We start from the raw sequence: 5,212 nt of genomic DNA on the forward strand, positions 1-5,212 counted from the left end.
TGTTCTTTATATTAATTATCACCTAACCTAGAACAAGGGGACTGGCTCTCTTCTGATCTGTCATGTATTTGTTCAAGCCAAAATAACTGTGTGTTTTGGGAGGATTTTTGTTCCTTATGGTACTAAATATCAAAGTCTTATGACATATCAGTGGCGTAATTCCTTGGGTTTACTACTTTCCAGATAGAGGAGAAGAAATTCTTCACTACTGAAAAAGCTATCACCTGTACGTATTTCATAGGATACCTCTTAAAATATTACTAGTCTTACAAAGCTATGAATCATGTTAAAATAATAACAGATTAAAATAAATTTACTTTTTGACTAATCATGAGTTTATGGCAAAAATGAACAACGTTGTATGTTACATAATATACATTTAAGAGTGTGATCTAAGAATGTAAGTTTACATTTCAACTTCTTGTTACTTTATGGTCTCAGATGGCACATTCAAAACCATATACAAATAGCTTGAAGGAGATAGTGGCAAGTTATCGGAAGGAGAGTAGCATTAGCACAAACTACTGAAAAGTTGCTATGGTTACAGATAAAGGTAATCCCTGTTTTTGTGAAAGTGTGTCCTTTTGTAACAGCTATATTAATCAGTCTGACTTCTGAGAGAATTGTGAGTATACAAACTTTTGGCTCCATTTTCTTGGCAGCTAATAGCTATGCAGCTATTTTGTTTTTTAAATACTGAATGGGCTATGACTTGCATTCAGGATACTTGATTTAAGCTACAAAGAGTATTATAGATTACATATAAATGTACTTAGAGTATGCTGAATTCAATGGAAACTGTAGTATACTTTTTTTTACTGAAGAGGTATCTGATGTCAAGGAAAAATCTTTTAAAATGTCTAGATCCTTTTGACTGAAGCAAGTGATGTGGCCATCTATCACTGGAGGCCTCAGTGGTGCAGCTGTACAAGATATAATTCCATGTCCTGATTTAAAAAAAAAAAAAAACTAAAACAAAACAAAACACCAAAAACCAAACCACCACCTCCTGCCAAACCAACCCAACATGGCAACTGCTGAGAGTGATTGAGACCTGTTATGGATGTGCAGCTTTATAGGCCAGGAGATAACAGGGGAGGAGGGGGGGGAAAGGCGATTCTCTTAATGGCTTATTCCTTACATAGAAGGAAGCAGTTGGAATTTAACAGGTGGATGGACTTTAATTAAAGTTAGCAGGGTAGCTGAGCTTTGGGTGGTTTGAGATAGCTGCTAAAACTTCCAGGGGAATGTGTTTCCGTCTGGTGCATCTGTACTGCTGTCTAGACAACTAACCAGTCCTCTCTGATGAAGACTCAGTATTTACCACATACATCTTTTTGTTGTTTCCAGATTTGATGGTTGCAGTGCAGCAGTACATCTTGGATTGAAAGCAGCAAGAGAAATCTCAAAGTTCTTCAAGATTACTGAAATCTCATCAGTCTGGTATGTTGCTCTCTCTAGACTCCTGGAATAGCAAGTTGAATTCTTTGTATGCGAGGGCCTCCTTAGTTACTCCTAAGGATACTGAAGTTTCTAGGACCTTGGCTTTTCATCAGCAACTTCATTCTCGGGAAGTAATACGCTACTAAAAACTGTGCAACTATGTATTGCTGGGGTTGTGTAGAAGATTGGTTTTGGTAGTGGTGTTTGTAGTATCCTGCCTGGAAATTCTAGGTACTTTTGCTGACTTTTAAAACTAAAGTCAGGTTGGAAAGGGGCTATTGCTAATTGACTTTCTAGAGACTGCACACAGATGTATTGAAGAATGTGCAAAAATATGAAAAGGAATGTTTCTTTCATCGCACAGGGAATTTCCCTCCCCCCTGTCCTTATATAGACATGGCCCTCATGAAGTTTATGTTGTTTAGGTTTGATAAAAAAATATTACTGATGTCTCAAAATCATTTCTCGAATGCCAAAGTTCTGAAATTCCTATACTAATGTACTTTTAAAATTGATACATTTGCAAAAATATCTTACACAGCAAGGTTATGAGAACTATTGTTTATAAACAGGATTGCAGTATCTGAGGGTGAGGAAGGAATGGGAAGTTAAATATTACTTTTAAAGCTGTCGCTTATAATAAAAAAGCTAAAAGACAGAGCTATAATTGTTTAAAAATAATAAATAAAAAATTCAGCACATGCTGTAGTGCTGACATAATTGACGACCAGAGGATAAAGTCCTTTTCTACAATGCAAGTTCAGTATGTGTACGCAGCAGTTCAGTTGCTTTGCTACTTATTAACGTGTACAGAATCCAGGAGGTATAATGTATCTGAGACTGTAAAAAAACCAGGTGCAAAATTGTGAAGAAAGCTTCTTGTGATTCACACTGGTCTGTTGGGAACTGGACAGCGAGTAACCATCTCTTCATCTAATCCCCGAACAGCCATCACATGTAGCTTTTGATCGCTACTATTCTGGTCTCTGTTTGAACTGGTGACTTAAAGATGAAAGGCTCTGTTCTTGATCTCTTGTGCTGTCAAGTCCTCCAAACTTGCTGTCTTCTGTATGTGTAAGATTACAGAACAAATGGCCTTTTAGCTGTTCATGATTACAATAGTCAAATGAGAGTCAGGTGCTTTCTCTTGTTACTGTCCTCAGTGCAAAGTTCAGTGGCAGCAAACTGAATCTTTTTTACACTGCTGTCAAAGCTTCCCTGTTTAATGTACTTGCAGCTGCAATCTGCTATTTTGGTTTTTTCTGCATTGCTACAGATACTGTAAGAGTAGCAAAGGCGTAACTTGAGCCTGGACCTTAAAATGGTGCCTTTGCATTTTCTCCAAAATGTGTGTGTGTTTACAGGGAAAATAGGTGGCTTATGTGCAGAAACTGAGCTTATAAATTAGGCTTTTTAATGTCTCGTTTCAGGAGGTCTCCTTCAGCATGGGATAATAACTAGAATAGCAATTTTTTTATGTCTGGATTCCCAACATCTAGGTACAGATGTGTTTACCCATGATTTCTTGTCCGGTGAGGTAGGGTCGGCTGCAAACCTAGTTTCGATACCCCTCTTCACAGACTTTTTGGGGATCTTTTACTTCTGTGAGGATAGCAAATTACTCTTGGGGCATTCTTAGTGTGATAGTTCTGTGTTGTGTGGGTTTTTTTTTCTTTTTAAATGAGATAAGGTAAGCAAATGTAGGAGGTCACAGTGCCGAATGGAGGAGAATCTGCTTTGCCGTTCCCCTTACGCTCTGGGTAAGCCATGCTCTTGCTTATCAGAAGCTGGCCAAGCTTCTGCCAGATCAGTGACTCAGAGGCAGATGGAAGGGTCTGATGAGCACCAGAGCTGGGCTAAAGGGAGTAGGCCAGGCTGCATGACTGGGAGCAGAAAGGTGGGGAGAAAAAGGGATGAAGCTTCTCCCTTGTAGTGATAAGGAGCTGCTAGTTGCCTGTGTAACAGAAGCGTAAGCTGATTGTTGTTTGATGATAAAAATTATTTTTCATCACCGTTGCGGTTGTGAGGTGGCTAGACTTCTGTGGTAGCATAGAGAGCTGGAGAGTTTTGGGGTAGTGTGTGTGTGTGTTTGGTTTTTTTCCCCTCCCCTTTTGAAAGTACCCAAACACTAACACTGACTTTGGGGTTGTCGTGTCCTCTTCTAGCACTAGGCAGTTTGGTTGATGAGATTTGTGACTTCTGCTGTTGTTTTTATGGGCCTAAAGTCAACGTGCTCTAAATCGAAGCTTTCCAAGATTGGTTACCGCGATGCTTAGAGGACGCTTTACTGGTATGTTTTATTTGCATGAACTGTGTTCTTGGTTTTGATTGCTTAGGTAACGTTTGGTCAAAAAAGTCTCACATAAGTATGGCCTCACAGTTATCCTCAGGGGACCCGATTAATTTCTAGCAGTACTGACTCTTGCAGGGCGCTGAATTCAGGTGCAAGGGTTAAGGTCTGGTTCCTTCAGCTTATGTTTTAGGTTCTGTAGGGGAAGTTATGTAAATCTTGTTAATTCTGTGCTTGTAGTGTTTCACACTTACTAACTTACAACTGTACAAATTGCTGCTTTTCAGTCCTATTTGGATTTGTGGTGTGATAGATTGCTCTAAAATAGAAGGTGACACAAAATGTGCTATTTGACTGTTTTAGAGGAATTAAATGTCCTCCCTGAAGGTGTTTTTTGTGCTCTTTTTGATGTATGTATCACAGCTCAAGGGAGTACTTGGCCGTAAATATTTTCCTGACGTTGGGTGGTATTTGCAGTAAAGCAGTATGCTAAACTGTCTTGGACTTGATTAATCTGCATTGGGAAAGTTTAAAAACAGATACCCATTTTGTGGCGTAGGGGAAGGCAGGCTGCTCCAGCGCTGGCTAGAGGAGAGGTGGTAAGAACCAGAAACAAGGAGGAGTTTTTCCTCTTTTTTTTTTTTTTTCCCCTCTGCACAGTACAAAAACAACCCAGATGTGCTTACGCTGACAAGTGCTGTATCTTCCCCTAGCTTAATATTTCTAGTTGTTTTACACTAAACACACGAAACCACTTTTATATAAGGCAACCTCGCTGACCAGGTAAGTCTTGTGTAACTGTGATGATACTTTGTGGGTGCAGGAGGGAACAGTGACTGTGTTCTGGCTCTTCCCCGTGTTGCTTGTTCGGAATGGGGCAAGGTTTTTCTCAAACGAGGTGTCACATCTGCGGTTGTGAAACATTTATTAAGCCTTGTTTTGTTTTTACTCTTCCTGCGTGTTCCAGGCTTTTCACTTGATAGATGGGTAGGGGAACCGCATCGGTGTTTACGCTGAGGAAAAAGAAACACTTTTAATCTAAACGACAGGTTTTCGCCTGGCGTGAAGAGGAAGCTGTGCTGTGAGAAACGCTGTTGACCGTCAGAACGTGAACAGCGTCTTGCAAATTCGTTCAGTCAAGCGAAGCCTGAACGTGCACGAAAAGTTTCTGGCAGAAGCCGCGGTACCTTGTGAGGGGGAGACGGGCGCTTCCTGCCGGGCTCCTCTTCTGCTGACTCACGCTTTGCTTTGGTGGAGGAGTCTTCCGAACTGGCAACCCAACCTATTTTTAGCCGGGGTTACTAATTTATATAGCGTGCCCGGCGTCCCGGGGTACCTCCGGCCGCTCTTGGGGGAGCGGGTGGGCTCAACCCCCGCGCCTGACGCTCTCCGGTAAGCAGAGAAGCGGGAGAAGCGGTTCCAGCCCGCTGGGGTGCTCCCCTCCCCTCCGCCCTCGACCCCTCCGGCTGGAGAGCGGTG

The 5,212-nt window shown here is 41.4% G+C and overlaps 1 protein-coding gene across 1 annotated transcript in view; it reads left to right on the forward strand.

The window, feature by feature from the left end:
- Nucleotides 1-208: 208 nt before the first annotated feature.
- ZFAND6 (zinc finger, AN1-type domain 6) overlaps nucleotides 209-5,212 on the forward strand; it is a 36,493-nt gene continuing 31,489 nt past the window's right edge. The window contains exons 1-2 of the mRNA XM_009330891.1: nucleotides 209-226; nucleotides 1,351-1,443. The gene's annotated coding sequence lies outside the window, so the exon portion shown is untranslated. The remainder of the gene's footprint in view (nucleotides 227-1,350; nucleotides 1,444-5,212) is intronic.

Source organism: Pygoscelis adeliae, unplaced genomic scaffold, assembly GCF_000699105.1.
Source record: "Pygoscelis adeliae isolate BGI_AS28 unplaced genomic scaffold, ASM69910v1 Scaffold318, whole genome shotgun sequence".
Taxonomy (NCBI): domain Eukaryota; kingdom Metazoa; phylum Chordata; class Aves; order Sphenisciformes; family Spheniscidae; genus Pygoscelis; species Pygoscelis adeliae.